The sequence below is a fragment of the Marmota marmota genome, unplaced genomic scaffold, assembly GCF_001458135.2.
Source record: "Marmota marmota marmota unplaced genomic scaffold, marMar, whole genome shotgun sequence".
NCBI classification, from domain to species: domain Eukaryota; kingdom Metazoa; phylum Chordata; class Mammalia; order Rodentia; family Sciuridae; genus Marmota; species Marmota marmota.
Window position 1 is genome coordinate 4,878,555 of NW_026000240.1, and position 12,325 is coordinate 4,890,879.

General features: G+C 35.9%; 1 protein-coding gene and 1 non-coding gene across 3 annotated transcripts in view; one reads left to right on the forward strand and one right to left on the reverse strand.

Annotated features, from left to right (window-relative positions):
• The window catches only part of Hacd2 (3-hydroxyacyl-CoA dehydratase 2), a 94,490-nt gene that overhangs the window by 37,035 nt on the left and 45,130 nt on the right, over positions 1–12,325 (forward strand). The window lies entirely within an intron of this gene.
• On the reverse strand, positions 3,184–3,288 carry LOC125613664. Its single transcript, XR_007344227.1, has one exon. It is a non-coding gene; the product is annotated as a U6 spliceosomal RNA (small nuclear RNA).

Here is a 12,325-nt window from a genome sequence, read left to right on the forward strand (position 1 = left end):
GCTAGCATTTTTATCAGGGAGTACTTATTTGCCACCCCAGATAAGATCAGTGTTTTGTTAGTGGGGAAGGGAGGGCAATAGCACAGTGGGTAAGCAAGCGACTAGAATTGTCTGCCGCAGTTTTAGATGGTTGCTAAAGCCCTGAGTCCGTGGAGCAATCCACAAGTCCTTCCACCTGGCAGGAGAATAGAGTGATATTTTAATATTTGGTGTGAATAATTAATTTGCTTTATATTTTTAATGGGAGTTAGGAAGCAAAAACAGATTGGTTCATCCATAGGTAATATACATAGTCATAAATCTCAGCAGTGACCTTGTCTATGATCTTGTTTTCCTCCTAACATAATTTGCTGTAGTATAAGGGGTACTTGAATAAATAAATCTTCCAAAAGCTGTTTTCAGTTTAGATTACTGCTTATGTATGGTTTTTGTTTTTTGTGTTTTGGGTTGTTTGGGGTTTTTTTGTTTATTTTACTAAAATGATTATATATCAGTTGTTTGTAAAAACAGTTACACATTGTTTTGATGGAAATTGTTCCCATTGTGATTTTTAACAATTTGTAATATGGTAGCCATTAAATCAAGTTTGGGTTTATTGTTGTTGTTGTTTGTTTTTAATAAAAAGGTTTTATTCCTAATATAAAAGTAGCACATACACATTGTAAAAAAAATCAGCTAATTCTAAAGACATAAAGAGCAAGGTAAAAATCACCTTTGATCCCATTATCCAGAAATAATTATTGTATCATCTTTATATATATATATATATATATATATATATATATATATATATAATTATTTGTATTTTAGAATAATTTTTAAGGAAATATTTATAAACATAGTTCAATGTGAATAAGTATATTATCTGAGCTGTAACTTAACATAAAAATTTGGAAAATTTTGGCTAAGTAACTTCATTGCAATGTTTAAAAAATAAATACAAACCAGGTACAGTGGCACACACCTGTAATCCTAGCTACTCAAGAGGCCGAAGTAGGAGAATCACAAATTTGAGACCAGGCTGGACAACTTTGAGGCAGGAGGATCACAAAATTGAGGATAGCCTGGACAACACTGACTCAAAATTAAAGTTAAAAAAATTTTTTTTGAAGATTTGGGCAAGTAGCTCAGTGATAAAAGCACCTCTGAGTTTAATCCCCAGAACTGACCCCCAAAGTAAACAAGTTGATATTTGATTTTCATTATTAATAGCTGAAAAATTTTAAAGTAGCATTCCTAAAATAGTTTGGCATTAATTTTTTCTTACTGGTTTTGTCTTGTAACAAGAAATATAAACTTCTGCTCTGGACCTAGGATTTCCTTTTTCCTTCCTGAGGCCATTTATTTATTTTTGGAGGAATCACAAATGAAATATTATCTGAATAATAGCAGATGATTGATGTGAAAATGCAATTTTTTGCAATGACCATTTAAAGTTCTGTGTGGGTTGGGTCTTTTTGTACCTGAACACTCATTTGCCTATCGTTTTCAAGCTGCAGATATATTCCACCTCTCCAGTTAAAATTAGCCAAGGAATTGTTAGGTTCAGGTTATAATTGCTCTTTCTCTTCCCTTCACTTTCCCAGCCTCTGCAGTACTTTGACAAGCTTCACTCCTCCTGCAAGCAGTGTTTTCAGTGTGTGTCTTTTATGTGCTGTCGACAGGCTCTTTCCATGTTCTGCTGGCCTCCTACTCAGGGAACGCCACCACTGCCACCACCCCCATATCAGTTCAGGGAAGCAGAAGTAGAGCGGACTAAGTCATTTGTACTTTCACTTCTACTGTATGCACAGCCCTCAGGAGACCCTTTCTTTTCTCCTTCTGTGATCTCTTGCCTATAGAGTCAAGTTACTCCCAGATGGTTCTTGGTGCCTTGATTGTGGGCTCCAGGTTCATATAGCCAGGGTTTCCTGCCATTCCTGGTGTGGATAACTAGGAGAGCACAAATTCTGTGTTTTCCATTGAAATTATTTATTGGACACATTAACATTATTTATTGGGCAAATAGCATTATAAATGTAACAATGGAATTTATTTTAATATAAAGAGAAAATGCACCTAAATTCTGTCATTTTAGTCAACAATTTAATTTATCTGGTTTCCTTCCAGAGCTGGTCCACATGCATTACATTGTCTGCATTAGTATAATGACAGTGGCTATCATTTGCATTCTTAGGGATTTTTCTTTAACACAATCATTTTTCCATTTTGTTACATAATCTTTATAGTGATACTTAAGTGAGTTTGTTTTTTCAGTAGTTAATTCGTATACATGGTACAAAATTGAAAAGATACAAGGTGTGTACAGTGAAAAGTGAGTCTTTCTCTTCAACCCAGTCTGTTGGTGCTGATCCCCTTTCCCTTGTTTCTGTGACATAACAATATTTATTTATTTATTTTTAAAATATTTATTTTTTTAGTTGTAGTTGAACACAATACCTTTATTTTTATTTATGTTTATGTGGTACTGAGGATCGAACCCAGGGCCTCGAAAGTGCTAGGCGAGTGCTCTACCACTGTGCCACAACCCCAGCCCTAACACTATTTATTTTTAAACTTTGATTCTTTCTTTCGATTTATCAGTTTTTAGAGTAATGTGTTCATTTCCCAGAATCCTTTAAAGACAAGTGAAAGTTTGTGAGTTATTTTTTTCCATGTCAAGTGTGTTTTTTAATTCCTTAAAAAGTTCAAGGTTTAGTTTTAAATCAGGGAGCAATACTTCCCATCAGCCGTGACATCTCTCAACATGTCTGATTCATTTTAGCAGCAAATGCTTCATCAAATCTAAAAGAAGAAAACAATTTCATTTTGCGGGGAGGGGATTTGGTTCTGAGAACAAATTAACATTAGTCTATAATTTTTTTAAAAAATTGAGGACTAGTGTGTTGTGTTACCTTATACACCCCTCTTCTCCTACACAAGCAGGAATGTAATTTTCCTAACCCAGGAAGGCCCTGATACACAACACACACACATATACACACACGCAGGTCTTGATATACTACACACATACTCACACTCCCCTTAAACAGAAAAAAAAACAGAGCATGTCAAAGTGACAATGAAAATTTTGGGGTTTTAAGTTTATTATCAGCTCATGGATTTTAATAAATTTGATGTGATTTGGTCCATTGTCACTATTCTTTTTTTTTTTTTTTTTTTAAAACAACTCTAAGCAGACCTAAAAAAATATGGAACATTTCAAATTTGTGTGTCGCCCTTGTGCAAGGATCCTACTAAGCTTCTCGGTATCATTCCAGTTTTAGTATGTTGCTGCCAAAGTGAGCATTATACCTATTCTTTTTTTTTTTTTTTTAAACAAGAGAGAGAGAGAGAATTTTTTTTTAATATTTATTTTTTAGCTTTCGGCGGACACAACATCTTTATTTTATTTTTATGTGGTGCTGAGGATCAAACCCAGCGCCCCGCGCATGCCAGGTGAGCACGTTACCGCTTGAGCCACATCCCCAGCCCTATACCTATTCTTTTTGATGTTCAATTGATTTATCTTTGGCCAATAGGAGAGTGTGTGTGTGTGTGTGTGTGTGTGTGTGTGTTTCTTTCCTTCCTTTCAGTACTGGGGATTGAATCCACGAATGCCCTATATTCCCCAGCCCTTTTCTATTTTGAGACAGGGTCTTCCTAAGTTGCCCAACCTGGTCTTGAACTTGTGATCTTCCTGCCTCAGCCTCGAAAGTAGCTGAGAGTACATGTGTCCACTATTGTGCCCAGTTGGGAACATCTTCATATTGTTTTGCGAGTCCCTTTGAAAAGGACCCAGTTATCTTTTTTTTTTTTTTTAAAGACTTTAACTTTTATTTTATTTATTATTTTGTTTTTATGTGGTGCTGAGGCTCAGATCTAATGCCTCACCTGTGCTAGGCTAGCAATCTACCACTGAACTACAACCCCAGCACCCCAATTATCTTTAATAATTTTCTGCTTTCTGATATGACAAGATGTTTCAGAATCTTTCTGTATTCATGATGCTTCTAAATTACTACAAAATATCTCATTGAATTGTATGTGTCATCATGTTATCTTAGTATAGAACTTTTAGATTGTTGTCATTTTCTAAATATTATAAATAATTTTTAGCCAATATTTCTATTGATGTATATACTTTTTAGTCTTTGATTTGTGCCTTTAGTGTCTCTGTTGATAGATACATTTTTTTATTCTTTGGTTTACACCTTTAATGTACATGTTCATGTGTAATTACTAATTCAAAGCATATGAATATTCTTTTAACTCTTAAAAATATTGCCAGATTGAATTGCCAAAGGATTGTGCCCATTTGCAAAATATAAATATGGTGGTTCAACATAATACCAACATTTGGGGTGTTATGATTCTTTTGAATATTCATTAACTTAATCATATAAAATTATAGATATTGCTTTTTTGCTGATTATGAAATTGAATGTTTGTTTATTAATTATATCCACTTTTATGTTAATTGTGCCCTTTGCTTATTTACCTATTAGGGTTTTGTTTTTTAACCTTTTGACTATTTATTCCAAAAAAATTTTTTAAATTTAGTTTTCTTACTCTGCTTGTGCCTTCAGCACTTTGACAGTGATTTTTCTATTCTTAAGGAAAGCATACTTGATCCTGTCACACGCATGGAACCACCATAGGCTCTGCTGACATGATTTTTACAATTTAGACAGCCTCATAAGAACTTCAGTTCTCACAGCATGAACCCCTTGAAATCGGCCTGGGTACACGCCACATGCAGATTTTGGTTCTTCCCCTACCTTCTTGGTATAAAAGTAAACACTCCATTACCAAGGTTTCAGGACAGCCTAGTTTTGTTAGAAGCTGTGTAGTAGGAAAGCCTTCAAGGGTATAGGAAATGCTGGATTATTCTGAGTGCCTCCAGACACCATCCCTGGAAGAGCAAGGGTCTTGATTTTTTAAAAGATAAAAATAGTTGTAGTCTTTCCCTGTATTAAACATTAACCTGTTGTCATATTAGTTGTAAACATTTTACATTGCAAACATTTCATATTACAATCATTTCAGACATTGATTACAAGCATTTTAATTCTGTTCTAACCATGTAAAGACTAAGACCAATAATTACCCTTCTTAGAGAATGATCACCAAATGTTAAACATTAATATTAATTTGTTGTGCTCAGCTTCCTATGTAATGTTAGCAAGTCACTGTACTTTCTCCACATCTCATGTCTACCAGGTATTGCACCTGAACTTTTAGGTGCTTTCCAGCTCTTAACAACCAAGACTTTTTTAGCACTGCAAAATCCTTGCAGTTTCTTGCTCTTTAAGTAAGAACTTTCCCAGAGATGCCTTGTTTGACAAGTGTCTGATGAAGTTAAGCTTCATTTTCTTCAGGCTTCTTTCCTATCCACATGATTTGGTAGAACTCTGAAGAAAGAACATTGCCAATAAAAGGGTGTTCTTGGTTTGCTTAAATGAAATCCTGTGATTGTTGGTTTCTCCAGCCAAAAGGGTATAACTCTAATCTCTCAACCATTGGATCTTGTGTTATTTCAAGTTAGTGACCATTGGGCTAGATTCAGGCTTTTGAGAAAGCTTTTTTTTGAAAGAATTTTCAGAAGTGTATTGAAATAAAATTTAATAAAAGACAGCCTAATAAATTTTTTTAAATCTGATGTCCAGGGTACTTAGGATTTTTAGTGTACATTAGCAAAAAGTAACTATATAATAGCTTTCTTCTTTCTGCCCATCTACAAACTGGGAGTTGAACACAGAGGTATTTTATCCCTGAGCTATATCCCTCCCTATTTCTTTCTTTCTCTCTCTCTCTCTCCCTCCCTCCCTTCCCTTCTTCTCTTTCTCTCCNTTTTTTTTTTTTTTTTTTTTTTTTTTTTTTATGTAAGAACCTAAGTTAAATGGAAGAGTAAGCTGCTAGTGGCAGAAGCTTTGACAGCTGACGGTAAAGAACATTGGTGAACTAGAATCTAGCATGGTAGTCAAAGCCATTTAATACATGAGAACATGGGTTAAAAAAAAAAAAAAGCCAATTACCTCCCCAAACAGGTGCACAGAACTTCTCTGTGTTCATTTAAGTATTTCTTTCATGGTGTTAATCTATTTTTCCTTATTTTCCCTAAGCCCAACTTCCTTCCTTGTATTATGTATTGTAATGTTTTTCCAGCATTTCTTCCCCCAAGTTTCCCTAATACCAGTGAGGAATCTCGTTCCACCCCAGACATTTTGAGAGTAAAAGCAAAACAGCCTGCCAAAACCAGATACCTTTGAAGTCTCTTTTTTGTATTTTAATATAAAAATTGATCTCCCCCTAAAAATTTCAGGGAAAGTCAGTATTCCAGGATGCTCTGTGTGTAGCCTGTGATGGTGTCTTGAAAGTAGAATTGCATATGTAAGGGTAAAATTCCCATGAAAAATGCCTTAAATTGCTCTTACATCACAGTGCAACTTAGTATCCTCTCTTGATAAGTCCAGGGTAGCTGCTTTTTCCTGCAAGGGTGGAAGTTTGAGTTCTTCCTTCTTTTGAATGCCATATGAAATAGTTGGCTCACAGTTTGGGCCTCTGTTATGTGGAACATTTTCTTTGAACAGTAGAATCGCAGTTAGTGTGCTGAGAGGCCAGGACCTGAGACCACTGTGTACTCTGCACACATTCACTTCATGAAGAGCTGTCCACACTAAATTTTCTTTCCTTTTCTCTTGGTGAGTTTGAATAAGTTGACTGCTGGTCGGATGACATTGGGCTGGACCCTGCTACACATCTTTAGGGCATGCATGCCCCACTTTGAAAAGTACCTCTGTACTGTTTAAGAGACTGTTTTGTCACCTCAAGGGAAAAGATTTAATTCTAACTGCACGTTTATTACGATTGGTGACATATGAAGTATCACTGTACTTGCTTTCTTGGGTTTCTCCCTTTATATTCATTTCATTTTTGTAAAAATGAAGCATGAATGCACTTAGTAACACTATTCTTTTAGCACAAAGAAAATGCAGTGCCCTTTTACAGTTGAGTTCATGTTTTAGAAATGCCAGCCTCAAACAAATCCATAGAGCTTATCATATAAATACCATAATTTAGCCGTTGACTTCAGTCTAAGACAAATTTCTTTTGTCAGAGCTTGATAACATAAGTGTGGTTATGTGAAATGTATTGAAAATTGTTTTCCGGGGGCGTTTAGGTGCTGCAGCCTCAAGAAGCATGGTCAGTTTTCTGTGTTCTGGGGGAAAAGAACAGAGAACTGCCCTCTGTCTGTCCTCTGAAGAAGCCTGCTGTCGTCAAGTGCCAGTGGTGTCAGTCTACTCTGCCTCCTGCCTGACACTCCCACCCTTTCTTCACTTGGGCCAGGAACATTTTCTGTTTCCCTGAGATTACGTTGTATGCTAAGAGAAAGTATTTAAGAAAATTTCTCTGTTAAGATTGGAATTGGTTCAAATTCAGAATTGTGGTTTTGTTAGTGGTAAAGATTTGATTTCCTGCAAAGCATAATGATTTTTTAGTTGTGAAATTTTAATTCATATTCTTTTTTATATTAGGAGTTCATGTGATTTGGAAAAGTACAAGAAGTAAAACCATTTAAGTAGTTCAGTAGCAGAGCATTTGCGTAGTGTGCAGGAGGCCCTGGGTGTGATCCCCGCACAAGAAAAAAATTCTAAATTCTACCAGTAGATCAAATCTTTATTAATTTTACATAAACATCATTCCAGAGAACATTTTTTTGCATACGTATTAGCATAAGGAAGAAAAAGAAGATGGATGGAAGAATCAAGATGGAAAGCTTATATTATGAAGAAAAAAACATGATACTTTTCATGAAAAACATTGAATTTATTAAAATACAGCTTTTTGTACCATAAGAAATATTATTTACAATAAGATTCCTCTAAGAAAAAGATCATAAAAATTTAAAATTTAAATTATGGTTAGCTGTTTTTTGGTTTTATGCAATATCTGTAATTCTATTCTAGATATTTAAGCAATGCCTCTTAATTCTATTAAAGAAATTATATTGTCACACTTTCTTCTTCTACCTTCCCTGACTCTCATTTTTATATTATGTGATTAATTTACTATTGTGGTTCATAAGTATTTACATTATTTTTTGTGACCAGAATGGATTCAGCCTACTGTGGTCAGCCTACTGTGGGCCCTTTACCATAACTAACTTACTTTCTTTCTTTCTTTCTCTCCCTCCCTCCCTCCCTCCTTCCTTCCTTCCTTCCTTTCTCTTTCTCTCTCTCTCTCTCTCTCTTTCTTTCTTTCTTTCTTCTGTAAATGGACACAATATCTTTTTATGTATTTGTTTTTGTGTGGTGCTGAGGATTGAACCCAGTGCCTCACACGTGTATAGGAAGCACTCTACCACTGAGCTGCAGCCCCAGCCCACCATGACTTCTTAATTCCTGAGTTTTTTATTTTGATTTATCTTATTTGAATGAATTTCTGACAGTATGTGTTTCTCAAGAAAGTCATATCAGTATTGTGTGCCAAATTTTTTTATATTTAGTGATGTCTTACCTTTTGCCTTGTTACACAAGGGTGACATTTTAGGTGGGTAGGATGCTCTTGAACATGTTTTCTTTCCCTCAGACCTTTGTAGAATCACTTCTTTGTCTTCTGACATTAGATGTTGCTCTGGAGAAGTCTGAAGCCAGGGTGATTTTCCAGGGTGATTTTACCACTTTGTAGATAGTTTTTGTTGTTGTTGTTGTTTAGTCATTTAGACATTTCTCTTTCAGTCATTCATGATCAATTGATGTTAGTTCTTTTGTTTCAAGGAAATTTCTTGGATCATTCCCTTGAATACTTCTTTCTGTTCCATTTATCAGAAGAACTTCAGGAGACACACACACACACACACACACACAGTTGGTACTGGGAATGGAACCCAGGGCCTCATGCATGCTAGATATTTTTCCACTACTGAGCTACATTCCCAGTCTTTTTTTAATTTTCGTTGCCCAGACTGGTCCCAAATTTGTGAACTTCCTGTCTCAGCCTGGAATTACCAGTGTGTGCCACCACATATAGCTTTAGGATATGTTTTAAAGGAAGAAAAGTAGATATAGAACAATGTGTATAAAGTGCTGCTGTTATGTTAAAAATTAGAAAAAAGAATGTGTTTAAATACATCTATTACATTCACCTACATATTATGAAATGAGAGACAAGGAATTAATAATTGGTTTCTTTTCTTTGCATTTTTTAATACTTTTTGAATTTTAAACAATGGAGATGAGTTATGTATTTAAAAAAACATGTGGGGGACTGGGTTTATGGCTCATTGGTAGAGCACTTGCCTAGCATGTGTGAGGCACTAGGTTCAATTCTTAGCACCATATATAAACAAATAAAATAAAAGGTCTATCACTAAAAAATAAAAATAAATAAAAGTAAAAAAACACATGGGCTCTTCTATCTGTCCTGAGATTTGTTTAATTGCTGTGTCCTAGAATTCCTGTATCCATCCTCCAACTCGGTATGGGGCCCAGAGGCTTGGCATCGATGAGCTAGCGCCCGGGCGATCACGTCCCTGATTGCTTTCAGGCTCTGTTTCTATTACACTCCAGGCAGAAACTTATGTTTCTCTCCAGATCTAGGCCCATTAACGAATATTGTCAGGATTTTGTTGATTCATTAGTATCACTTTTTGGAGGAAGGTTTGTTGTACCTTGTGGAAGGAATTGGGCTATAATCAGTCCTCTTCTCTTTTTTCTTGGCTAGCATTTCTTAAAATATATGGCATGGCATTAAGTTGTATCCATTCCTTTTTGGTTGCTGCCAATGATGTTGCTATTTAATGTTGTTATTTTTGATTTTGTATATTGGTGTTTGGTTAGGGAGATTCTATGATCTGGTTTCATTTGTTAACATTTACTTAATTCTTTAATTTCTGGAACTGACTTTGAGTCTCTTGCATTGCTTTGGTCTGGTCTTATTACCCATGTATTCCGTAATGTTTGGCTCCTCCCCTGACTGTGGCCTCCTGCTCCACCTGAACACTGATCTGCTGTGTTCTCAGTCTTACCTTGTCTTTCCAATGTTTAACTTTCAACCTTGTCTTTGTCATATATGGCCAGTCTCCCAACCCCTCATACCCAGTCCATCTGAGGGAGGGCTGGGAAGGAAAGATTTCCAGGACTGCTCAGCTTTGTAGGACTTGGTGGTTTGGGGAGTCCTCAGAGCACCCTGATTCTGGGAAAGGCAGATTCCCTTTATACAAGCTTTTACTACACACACGCACAGCTGTTTCTTCATCTGCTTCACAAGTTCATTGCCCTTTCAACATAAATTCCCATGATTATTTCTCAAGTTATACCCTTGCCTTGCCAAAGATTTGCCCTGCTCACATAGATCTCTTTCTGAAACCAAGATGTGATTATGCCATTTTCTTATTTACAAATATTTAGTATCCTCACATTGCCTTTAAGAAAAACTCCTAAAGATAAGAGTTACTGAAGTACCTAGGTTACAGCCTGAGAATGTGAGCCCACGCAGGGCTTTGTCTTATTCACCATTCACCATTGTATCCCAGCTTGGTGGACAACACTTGGCACAAAATGGGTACTCCAAAAACATTTGTCATTATAATAGGTGCCTCACAATCTTATTTGAGTGAATTTGATCTAATGAGTGCTTTCTGATAAGATTGCAGAATCTCTCTTTGTCATCTGAAAACACTGATTTAAGTAATCACCAACAAAAAATCTGCAGTTTGAGTTTTAACATGCTGGGCCATTATGTTTAAATGAGACATAATGGTATATAAATGCAATCACAGTGGATTGACTGAAAGAGAAAAGAAAGAGGACGTGGCCTGCCTTATCTATCTATAGTCCACATTCCTCAAGGATTTGTGTAACACGTGCACAGAATACAATAATGTAGTGTGCAAAACCTTTGACTCACAATTTTGTGGCTACAAAGTTGAAAAGGATAACTGAGTTATATAATTGTTATCATTGGTAAGGGGCAAACATTTCATAACATTAAGCTCTAAAACAAATTTCCCACCTGGGGCTTTTTGTAAGGGGCAAGTGGCAGGGTGGACATTGTATTTTATACCATTCCTCTAGCAAATAAGATAGTATATTTTTTAACATTTTCTCTCAAAATCCACCTGATAGTAACAGTAAGCCCAACTCCTGGCTGCCAATTCTATTCTGAGCTAAGATAATAGGGTTCATCTATGTGTCCTCCTACTGTTTGTCCAGCTTGAAGACAATGATGGACTTAGATCTTCCAGCCTTCACGTGGTCTTCCTTATAGAAAGGCCCCTTCTTTCCAAGCAGGTGGCACACGCCTGTAATCCCAGTGGCTCGGGAGGCTGGGGCAAAAGGATTGCAAATTCCAACTCCGTGAGACCCTGTCTCTAAATAAAATACAAAAAATAGAGCTGGGGATGTTGCTCAGGGTTCACGTGCCCCTGAGTTAAATCCCTGGTACCAAAAAAAAAAGATGAAGGAAAGGCCTCTCCTCCTTGTTGGCCTTTTGACTGACTGGTTCAGTAAAGCAGTCATTTTGAGAGTGTGCTGTCAGACAAGGGCCTGAACTGTTTGCTGGGTGATAGGTGAGGCATCTTCCAGAGAAACTAAGTGAGAGTTGATAAGAACCACATCATTTGGGGGATTCAAGTTCCCTAGTTAGGGACTGCAAGGCCCAAGACATCTCAGCCTCTGCATCAAACCAACAAGTGTTCATCAGCTTTTTAATCGCTAATTAATCTCTAAATTTACTGCCAAGGGTGTACATTCTTGTATATTGCTAGTGGGAGTATAAATTCCTAACAAACATTCTGGAAAGCAATTTGGTGATGTTTTTCAAGAGCCTTAAAGACATTCATACCATTTGACCTAGTACTTTTACTTCTGGGAAACTGTCCCAAAGAAATAATTCTTATTTTTTAAAAAAAGAAGTCTAAAAATTCTTTAAAAATTCTGTAACTTGTACTGTTTCGTTCCTTCACTTATAATAATATGAAGAAATTGTAGGCAATTTAAATGTCCCACAAAAGGAGAATATATAAACAAGTATATATTCACTCAAAGGAATATCATGACTCACATTAAAGTAATTTGAAAAATAGAAAATTCTTAAAGCATTGAATGAGGAAAGCAAAAAAGTATAAATAATATATTGACCTGTGCTTTAAAATATGATTAAAGAAAAGAGTGGTGGGGACTATACCAAAATAGTAAATCATTGTTTTTGGATACTAAAACTTGAATTTTTAAAAATTTTTGGTATCAAAACCCAGGAGTGCTTAACCACTGAAACACAATCCCCAGCCCTCTTTTTATTTTTTTTAATTTTGAGACAGGGTCTTGCTAAGTTTCTTAGGGCC